Source organism: Triticum aestivum, chromosome 7A (genome assembly GCF_018294505.1).
Source record: "Triticum aestivum cultivar Chinese Spring chromosome 7A, IWGSC CS RefSeq v2.1, whole genome shotgun sequence".
Lineage (NCBI taxonomy): Eukaryota > Viridiplantae > Streptophyta > Magnoliopsida > Poales > Poaceae > Triticum > Triticum aestivum.
Genome location: NC_057812.1, coordinates 300,179,110 through 300,189,551, shown reverse-complemented (window position 1 = coordinate 300,189,551; position 10,442 = coordinate 300,179,110).

The window sequence follows — 10,442 nt, the reverse complement described above, 5'->3', positions numbered from 1 at the left end:
AGTTCAAGAAGCTCCGGAAAAAAGGATGGGGCGGCAGAGAAAACCCTTGGTCGATGTGGGTGGGTAGGAGCACGCACTCACCATCACGGGATTGAGGTTCGATCTCTCTCCCCGGAAGACGCGCATCCTCGTGGGGAATGACTCCCCCCTCGACCATGTCGTCGAGGTCCTCTTGCCGGATCATTGACGGCATCCAATCACCCTAGATCCAGCCCTTGGGCAGAGCGGACCTTGAGGAGGATCCGCCCCGAGCAGATCTTTTCCCCTTCCCCTGCGCCGCCGCCTTCTTCACGCGCTCCAGAGCGGAGGTCTTGCCCTTCGTCATCATCGCCGGCGAAGTCTCGCACAGGCCTGCTGCGCTGGGGCGAGAACAGAGGTGGCAGAAGGACTTGCGAAGGGAGAGATGAAGAAGAAAGGGGGAGAAGAGAGCGCACTGCTTGGAAACCCCGAGCCGGCGATTTATAAGGGGCCGCTCCCGGGTGGCTGACTGGTAGGCCCAAACTATCCAATCAAATCCCGCAGCGGACGCACGCGCAGTACGTGGCGAAAAAGGCGACACGGGGATCGAGGAGCTTCCGCTTTATCGCTTCCGATTACTGCGGCCGCTCCCGTCCCGCGCGCTTCCCAAAATCCAAAATCCCACGACATCCGCGGGCTGCAGAACAACTTGTCAAAACGGAAGACCCCGCCCGCGCCAATGCTCGGTATGTCACAAATAAAGAAATTCACTTGACGAAAGGCCTGGAATGGATCAAGGCGACTGAAAAAGGTTGGCAACATCATCTGTGACGATTGACCCAAAACGAGGCGCTCATGTAGCCCAAAGAACCAATCGGAAAGATCTCAAACTCTTTCCCCACTCTAACCTCGATCCATTCGGGGGCTAATGATGAAGCCATGTAACTAGGGTAGGTGCACGGACCTGTCCAAGGAGCCCTACCCTAGGACATCCCTAGGAGAAGTCACCTTTCAATCGACTTGAAGGTATCCCACTCGACGGATGCAAGACACTCGACCAGAAAGCTATCACTCGACCATGAAGCCAACCACTCGACCGCCAGGAGACCTATAGTCAGTCCACAGGCAAACGGTCAGCTGTTAAGTAGTCTTTATGGTCATTATAGCACTTTATTAGGGGCGTTACTAGTAACGCCCGACCTTAAATGTACCTAAAAACCCTGCATTACTGAGGACAGGAGGGGGCCGGCGAACTCTATATAAGCCACCCCCTTCCTCAGGATGAAGGGTTCGCACCCCTGTTATTCACACGCTAGTAATCCAGTCGACCGCCTCCGGGCACCAAGACGTAGGGCTGTTACTTCCTCTGTGAAGGGCCTGAACTCGTACATCTTGGTGTGTTCACAACTTCCCAATAGCTGAGATCTAGCCTCTCCATACATACCCCCTACATCACTGTCAGAGTTAGAACCACGACACCCGGCGCTTCTGAGCTCCAGAGCCAGATGAAGAGCCAAAGTCACGGGAGTGCTTGCGTGAAGCGTCATAATCAGTCTGACCTGTCTCAGCACTGATGGCTTTATTGACCAACTTCTGAAAGGATGTGCACTCGTGCAGACGGAGATCACGGCGAAGCTCAGGGCTAAGTCCCTTGCGGAACCTTGCCTGCTTCTTAGCGTCAGTAGATACCTCTTCAGGGGCATAGCGTGCCAGATTCCCAAATTCACGACTATAAGCATCCACAGTCAGTCTTCCTTGGGTGAAGTTGCAGAACTCCTCCCTCTTGCGATCCATGAGACCTTCCGGAATGTGATGCTCACGGAAAGCCTCACTGAATTCAGCCCAAGTAGTGATTTGGCCGACTGGGCGCATAGCTTCGAAGTTTTCCCAACAAAGGCTAGCAGGGCCTTCGAGATGATAGGCAGCATAGGTAACCTTGTCGGCTTCGGCTACGTTGGTAGAACGTAGCTTGTGGGTAATGCTGTGAAGCCAGTCATCCGCGTCGAGGGGTTCGACGGAATGGTTAAACTTTGGTGGGTACATCTTGATAAAGTCATTGATTGACACCAAGTCATTTCGTGGGTGGCGTGCAGTGTTCTGCTCAATCCGCTCTAGCAGGCGGTTAGTCTCACGCTTCTTTCTTTCCGCCTCCAGCATTACTTTGGCCAGAGAAGGCGGGTGAGGCAGATTTTCACCCCTAGCTGCACTGGCTTCCCCCTGCTCCGAGGCAGCAGGGTTGCTGCGGGTGTTGACCATCCTAGGATAAAACAAAACAATGGTTTAGACAAGGATGGCTCAAACTTAGCAAGGAAGTGCAGAATGTAATGGATACCACGGAATGCAGAGATGTTCATCCGTATGTCATGGTAATATAAAACTGCCATATATATACCAACGGTCGTACACATCATACATAGTTTAGTACAAGCCCAGGCTACAATACAACTATGATGAAAGATGTTACATCTCATCGGAGGCATTCCAAGCTCCTATACATTATTTGTCTACACCTCCGGAATTGACTACACACTAAGTCGTATTCCACAAGTCACGCAGGACAGTGGAGATACAACTACTACAATACTAGTGGTACTACTACAACTCAGACAGCTCCATAGTAGTCCTCATAGAAGTCACCTCTGTAGCCTGGAAGTTCAACGTGACCATCCGGGAACAGACGGTCCTGAGGAGCCTGTGGACCATAGGGGCTAGGATGAGGTCTTGGACCAACAAACGGTGGCCTGCGGGGACCGCAGGGTGGGGTGATGCCTCCCACATCACGCCAATCCACCATGTCTGGCAGAGCTGATCTCACAGGATACAAATCCCTTGTATCCATACATCCAGCTTGCACCGCAGGTGCAAACCGAGTCAATGTAGCCCAATGATCAGCACGGGTATTGAAAAGCTCCAGCCTCAAGGCCCGATTCTCTCGGTCCTTATCTTCGAGCATCTCGGCAGTGGTACGAGTTAATGAGTCCTCCTGAGTGGAGTCAGCATAGATAGCCTAAAGATACCCTTGCGCTCCCGGAAGTGAAGCTAGCATGTAACGGAAGTCGGTGTTCCGAAGCAGGCCAGTCCGGACTCGCATGATGGTCATCATAGAATAGGCAGCATCCTGCACAGCCATCACAATAGTAACCCCCAGTCCATAGGAACAGTGAAGGGGCTCGGTGGATCCAGGATAAGAAGGAAATATCCTGACGGTGCAGAAATATTGGCTTTGATTAAAGTCTCGGAATTGCTCTTCGACGGTGTATTTGGGATACCAACGGTAACCCGTCTCGATCCTTACCCGGACAAACATAGCAGTATGACCGGGCACGTCGAGGCACCGGGTCAGGCGAACCACTTGGTTGTGAACACGGTTGGCCATCTGAAAGCACAACCATAATGCAAAGACATCAGAATTTCTTGGGAAAATTGGACGGCATAACAGCTGTAAATGCTTAGTAAAAGATTTGAGACATCCACAACAGTTCGCAATACCACTCAACAACATCATATCAAGGTTCTGATCCAATTAGCAACATACTAAGAATAGTAGAAACTGAACTGGGACTTGTAACAACAATCCTATAAGCTACTACGGATTAGTAACACGTGAACCTGATAGAAGAAGAGAGCCTAGTCCTTAACCCACATTGAATGAGAAGAGAATGACTCAGATCAGAGGCATAGGGTAAAGGAGTAAACGAGCCTTACGTTCCCTCCCACAATCAATTCCCCTACATATAACTAAAGCATTTCTAGACTCGACATCGACCAGTTTGGCTCATCGAACCTACAGGCAGTCCGGCTCTAATGCCAACGCTGTCAGGACCCCGATTCCAAGTCACATCGATCTAGCCGGTAACACATCATATCACTTTGCGGCCTCATGCACGGTATCCCACGGGTGTCGCCTTACCATGGCCCGGGACCGTTTGCGCCTTTTGGCTCACGTATATGATAGTGTCGCTAGCATCCATATGACAGAGAACCCGGGCCAACATGGCTAGTCGTGAACCCAAAGCGGCACAGCCTATGGAGACATGCATACATGAATCACATCGAGCATGTCGGTCATCAGCGAGTGATTCCGGGCTGTAGAACTGGGCTAACAGGACTCCGGGGACCCCGGGCTGTAGCAGGCTAGGCAGGACTCCGGATATCACCGTGTGACATTTCCCCGAAGGGACAGACATAGGAACGAAGTGAAACACATGCCGGCCAGTCAAGTGTCCTGAGCAGTAGTGCTGGGCTAGCAGGACTCCGGTGAACCGGGCTGTAGCGGACTACTATGGCTCGAGGAACACTAGACTACATTTCCCCATAAGAAAGGCTGCCAAGGATAAACAACTAGATTGTCGGATCCCACTCATACCAAGCATTTCAATCATACACACAATATGCCCGATATGAGTACATACAACATGGAATCACAACAAAACTCTACAACTCAAGTACTTTATTTAAAGGCTCCAGAGAGCCATACATAACAAGTCATACAGATAGGGGTCACATGACCCAACACTCAAGTCATACAATCATACAAGCACATGCGGAAGCAACTAGTCTGAGTACAGACTCTAGAAAGAAAGAAGGCTTCTCGAAGCCTGTCTATCTACATAGGGCCCTCCATGGCCAGGATCACCACCTGGGTGGCTAGTCACTCGTCGACGTCAAGGTCTACGTAGAACCTACCGGTGGGGGCGGTGTTGTCTGAAAACAGTAATTAAGCAAACATGAGTACAAAGGTACTCATCAAGTCTTACATCAGATCCTACTATACATGCTTATTCTCAAGAAGGTGGTGGGGTTAATGCAGCAAGCCGGCTTTGACTCTTGGCTAAGCTATCCTACGGAACTCCACCAGTAAAATAGTTTTCGCACACGAGTCCACTACTCACCAACACAATACTCCACCGGGGATCCTCCCTCGTCATCCTACGAGAGGGCCATCCTCGGTACTCACACTTATCTTGAGTCTTTTAGCAGTATCCATTAACTTGTCTATGAACTGTATAGGCAACCAAGTAGTCCTTCACCGCGGACGCGCCTATTCGAATAGTTTTATACCCTACAGGGGTGTACCTCTTCATACACGCTTTCACCACTTACCGCCGCTTACACGACATGTACTCGGCAACCTTCAAGCGGAAGCCCAGCGAGGGTGTCGGCCACGGCCTACCTAAACACTTAAGTCGCTAGTCTAGGTTTATCGCCTATCCAGGTTCCATCCGCAGGGAGTCCGGCCGAGGTTTCCACATATGGCCCCGAACGATGTGAACAGGGTCCCGAGACGCCAAACGGGCGCCCGGCATACCCGGCCATGGTGTATCTACCGCAACATAGCCCACCCCTAGGGTCAGTGTTACGCACGGCCGCCAACACATAACCTACAAACACCAGAAACTATTTGCAACTCCTGGACAGAGTACTAGGGTGATTAAGAAGCCGAGAGGGTCCATTGGTTTTGGGCCCAATGTACGGTAGTAACTGCATCTTAAATCACACATACAGATCTCAGTTCTTATGGACGGCCTCAATGAAACAACCCACCTTGTACTCCTACATGGCCTCTCATCGATACCTTTACCAAAACATGTTCAACACTTCCCTCATATTACCGACACAAGCATTTCACTCTAGCCCATCACCCAGATGAACCAGACCTGACACAACTCTAAGCATAGCAGGCATAGCAAGGTAGGAATCACATACATGGCTCAATCAACTCCTACACATGCTAGTGGGTTTCATCTAGTTACTGTGGCAATGACAGGTCATGCAGAGGATAAGGGTTCAACTACCGTAACACACAGCAGTTTGAATCGCGTTGTCTTAATGCAGTAAAGCAGAGCAGAAGCGAGAACATGGGTTTGTATCGAAATGATCAATGGGTTGCTTGCCTGATGGGGTGGTAGTGGGATACTGCCCTTCAGTTGGATACTCGTGAATATCCTCGAAGGCAGAACCTACCACGACGAACACATCGGAACACAATCAACACATGACGATATGCAACAATATGATGCATGCTATGACATGGCAATATGAATGTGTCTTGGCCTAATGCAAGTTATAATAGAAAGGAATGAACTCATTTGAATCAAAGATTCAAATATTAGCTCATTAAACATGGCCTTAATAGTGCATTTCCTTAATCTGCTTAAACACCAAGGTAAACTTGTTTTGTCATGCATGAAACCATTACAGATGGATAGATTGAATTTTTCTGATCATTTTTCATATATAAATCTTTGCATTTGGAGCTATGGTTGATTTTCTATGATTTTGAGAAGTTTTGACTATTTTCTGGAATTTCCTGTATAAGAATAATTCCAGTAATTTAATTACTGTGTCAGCATTACGTCAGGGTGATGTCAGTGGTCAACGGGGACGTCCAGGTCAAACCTGACTGGTGGGTCCCGTGTGTCAGTAGTTAATTAAGCTAATTATTTTTAGTTAAAACTAATCTGATTTAGTTAACAGAGGGGGCCGACTTGTCATTGACTCAGGGGAGTCAAACTGGGGTCAAACCCCTGGTCGGCGGGGCTAATCCCGCCGGCGTTGAGCCGCCGGCGAGGCCGATACGGCGGAGGGCTTCGGATTTGGTCCCCCGGTGACCAAATCGACGGTGGAGACGTGCTACGCGTAGCTGGGGCTCGCGCGCATCTAGTGGAGCAAGTGGGAGGAGCTGGGGTGGCGCGAGCTCGCCGGAATCGAGTTCGTGGTGGCGGACGGAGTTCGGGCGGGGTTGGTTTCGAGGCTACGGTGCATGGGAGAAGGAGCTGGTGGTGGCTACAGGTTCCTGGTGCTGCACTGAGCTCAACGGTGGGCTTGGCTTCGAGCCACTATGGCTCTGGCCACGACGGCGCCATGGCCGTCGGCGGGGAGCTCTCGGGTGCGGTGGAGGTGGCGGCTACAGGGGCCAAACGAGCACGGGAGCTAGGGGAAAAGGAAGAGGAGCTCACAGCGGGGTCGGAGAGGGGGTCAGTGAGCTCGGGGAGGTCCTGGCGGCGGCGAATCGATCGGAGATGGCTCGGGTGCCCGAGGTTGAAGACGAGGGCAAAGACGGCGTTCGGCGGCGGTTGGAGTCGCGTGGGTCGGCGGGGAGGTGCAGGTCTACGAGGCGGAGCTATTGGGCTCGTCGGAGGGGCGAGGGGGTGGCTCTGGCGTCGTCTATGGTGAACGGCGGCGAGGAACGCGCTCGGGCATCGCGAGAGAGAGTGAGAGAGACGAGGGGGAGAGTGAGCGAGGATGAGAGGGGGACGTGGGGGTCGCGTGGCATCCCTGGACGTCTCCAGGACGTCGGCAGAAGCAGGAGGTGGCCGGCGTGTGGCCGCGGGCGCCGGCCACGCGCTCCGCGTCCTTCTGGCGCGAGGAGGACGACGACTGGCAGCCAGTCGGCTGGGCCAAGCCAGGTGGGCTGGGCCAGCACAGGTAAGGCCCAGGTAGCTTCCCTCTCTCTCTCTTTTTTTCTAATTGTTTCTGTTTTTCTATTAACTGCAACTGTTGGGCTTTAATTAAAATACTAAAATGTTTCCAAAAATCCTGAAAATAAATGTGGGCTCTGTTTAGAATATTTCCAACAGCAAACATTTATTTCCAGAATTATTTGAGCATTTAAATTATTCTATAGCATTTAAATGCCCAAATTCAAATACTTATGATTTAACTCAATGACCTTCTGTTGACCTAGGAAAATGTGCACCAATTTTGCCAGAGGTTCTAACCCAAGACAAAGAGGGTGAACTTTTTAGAAGGGCATTTCAGGTTCATTGAAAATAATTTTAGTAAACCCTAGTTGTTTCCAGGGGGGTGTTGGGGGTTTCTGCCTTCCCCATTTCAAATTTAAGAGAAATTTAAACATGATGCACACTCTAATGCTTGAACTAGCTAGGGTGTGACAGTAGAATGGCAAGGCTAGCTTACTTCTCCTCTCGATGTGGTGTCTAAAACTCCTCTAAAGATCTCCTTGCATGGGCGCCCCGGGGGTTTATATAGGCCTTCCCCCCCAGGGGTACAATGGTAATCTAGCTAGGCGTAGGCCCTAGCTGTCTGCGTCTACGCCCGCTGGCTTCTCCGCCGGCCGATGGGGCCCGCAGACCGGTGGACCCCGCCGGCTGCGGGCCTTCTGGTCGATAGGCCGATCCCACCGCTTGGGGGTCTTGTCTGGGGCTGGTTACTGTTGCCTCGCCTCTGGTGACGAGGGCTCTGTCGTGGTAAGCATGACTACGATGCTGCCGCCGGGCGGCTTATCGCTGTAGCCTTATCTCGTCTTGTCTTCTTAATGAGGCACCTCCCTCGAGGGAGGGAACTAGCCGGCTATTGGGAGTCGGCCACACCCCAGGCTGACTATGGGAGGCCTGCCGCCTTTGGGTGTCTCCTTGACGGATGGGGCCCGCCACCCACAGCTCGCCATGGGTGACGTCAAGGTTAATATGGCAACAGTGCCGCGTCGGACAGGTGATGGCCGCCCCGTATGACGCACTATGGCCATGCGCGTCCCGGGATTCGGGGCTGGCAGGCTTCACTGTAGCCACGCCCCGTCTCATCGCCATTATGTGGGTGCAGACTCTGAGGGCATGATCTTGGCCACCTGCTAGGGGGGCGGCTTCTTGGAGTCTGCCTTCTCGTGGCCGGCTTCTTGGAGCCGGCCCTCTTGTGGTTTTCTTCACGAGGATTTTAGGGCTGGGCCGCCTTCGTGCAGCCGGCTTGAGAGGTAGCCAGCTGGGGGAAGGCGGCCCCATGCCTTGGATGCTTTGAGGCTTTTTCGGCCTATAATTTTTCTGGAGAGCCAAGGTGAGCTAGCTAGGCTACCCGTGGTCATTTACTCCGACAGTAGTCCCTGAAGCTGGTTGGGCTCCGAGGCTGAAAAAAGATGAGAAGCTCAATCAGCTTCCTTTCTTGAGGGGCCGGCAGCTGGGAGCCGGCTTTGATTTGGTGCGCCGTCTTCTAGAGGTTTCGAAGCTTTAAGGCGGGAATCAGGGGGCGCGCAAGTCAGGCTGCGAGCTGACCGCTCGTCGCCCACGTGCCACATGGCACCCTACAGCTGGAAGAGTCTGCCAGCCCACGCGCGCGACGGGGCGTCAACGTAGTCCGGGGCCCGCCCCTACCGGGCCTCAGCCCGCGCACGGATCTTCTGTGGCCCGGGTGGACCGCGCGCCTCCCAGCTGCAGTTTCCGCACGCTGTTAAGGCGCAATAAACGCGGGACGTGGGGGAATGGGCGCAGTTAATCCCACGCCCCCCACGCCTCGCCTCCTCAGCTTCGCCGCACGGGGCTATAAGTAGGGGGGAGGAGGGGGAGCGGCAAACGCTCGCACGCTCGCCCTCGACCCGCCCCTTCCTTCTTCTTCTTCCTCTCCGTTGCCACAGCTTCCTACCGCCGCCCGGCTCTTCCGCCAATCTTCTTGGCTCGCTGTTGCTCTGTCGTGACAGGGTCACGCGCCTCTCCGCTGCCGCACCTTTCTCGTTGCCGCGCCGTCCCCATGGCGCTGTCAAGCTCCTGGGATGGCTCCAACATCCATGACGACCACGTCGACTTCCTCCGCCGGACGCGGTGGCTGCCAGGCGTGAACTACGTGCGGGTCCATCTCGCGCCGGAGAGGGAGGTCTTGCCGGCGCCGGAGGAGGACGAGCGGGTAATCTTTTGCTCGCACTGCCTGCGCGGCTTCGGCCTGCCAGCGAGCGGGTTCTTCCGCTCCTTCCTCGAGTTCTATCGTCTCCAGCCGCATCACGTCACTCCAAACGCGGTGATGTTGCTGTCGGCCTTCGTCGCCTTGTGCGAGGGCTTTCTTGTTGTCCTGCCCACCCTCGAACTCTGGGGGGTATTCTTCCAGTGCAAGCTTGGCACCGTCGTCGCGGGTGTGCCCGCCCCATGCGGTGCCTTCATCGCCATGCGGCGGACGAGTGACAACAATCCGTTTCCGCCCACCCCGCTGATCCAGTCGGTGAAGCTCTGGCAGAAATCTTACTTCTACGTGAAGAACGTCGCTCCGCAACGCGACTTCGTCAATCTGCCGGCTTATGTAGCCGGCCCGCCGGCTGGGAGGCAGCCCTCATTGTCCTACCGGGCCAGGTCGCTGTCTCAGGGTGGGGCCGAATCCGTTGCATGACTCCAGGTGATGATCTAGTCGGAGGGCCTGGCCGGGGCCGACCTGGTGGCCGCCTTCGTGGAGTGTCGGGTGCTCCCGCTCCAGGGCCGACCTCACATGATTTGTCAGATGAGCGGCTGCTTTGACCCATGCCGGCTAAGCACCAAGGAGATGCCCCACGACGAGGTGTCTTATATGGTGAACTATATATCCAACTGCAAGCTCGTCGAGGAGTGGCGATACGGCAAGGAGCCGTATTCTCGCGCCAATCCTCCGCATGTGGTAAGTTTCTGTTCTTTTCTTCTTTTCTTGCCGCCGGGTTCACGATGGCCGACTCCTGATCAGTCGGCTTGTTTTCAGCAGAACCCCCTTCTTCCGCCGGCAACCTGGGCTGCGGGGGT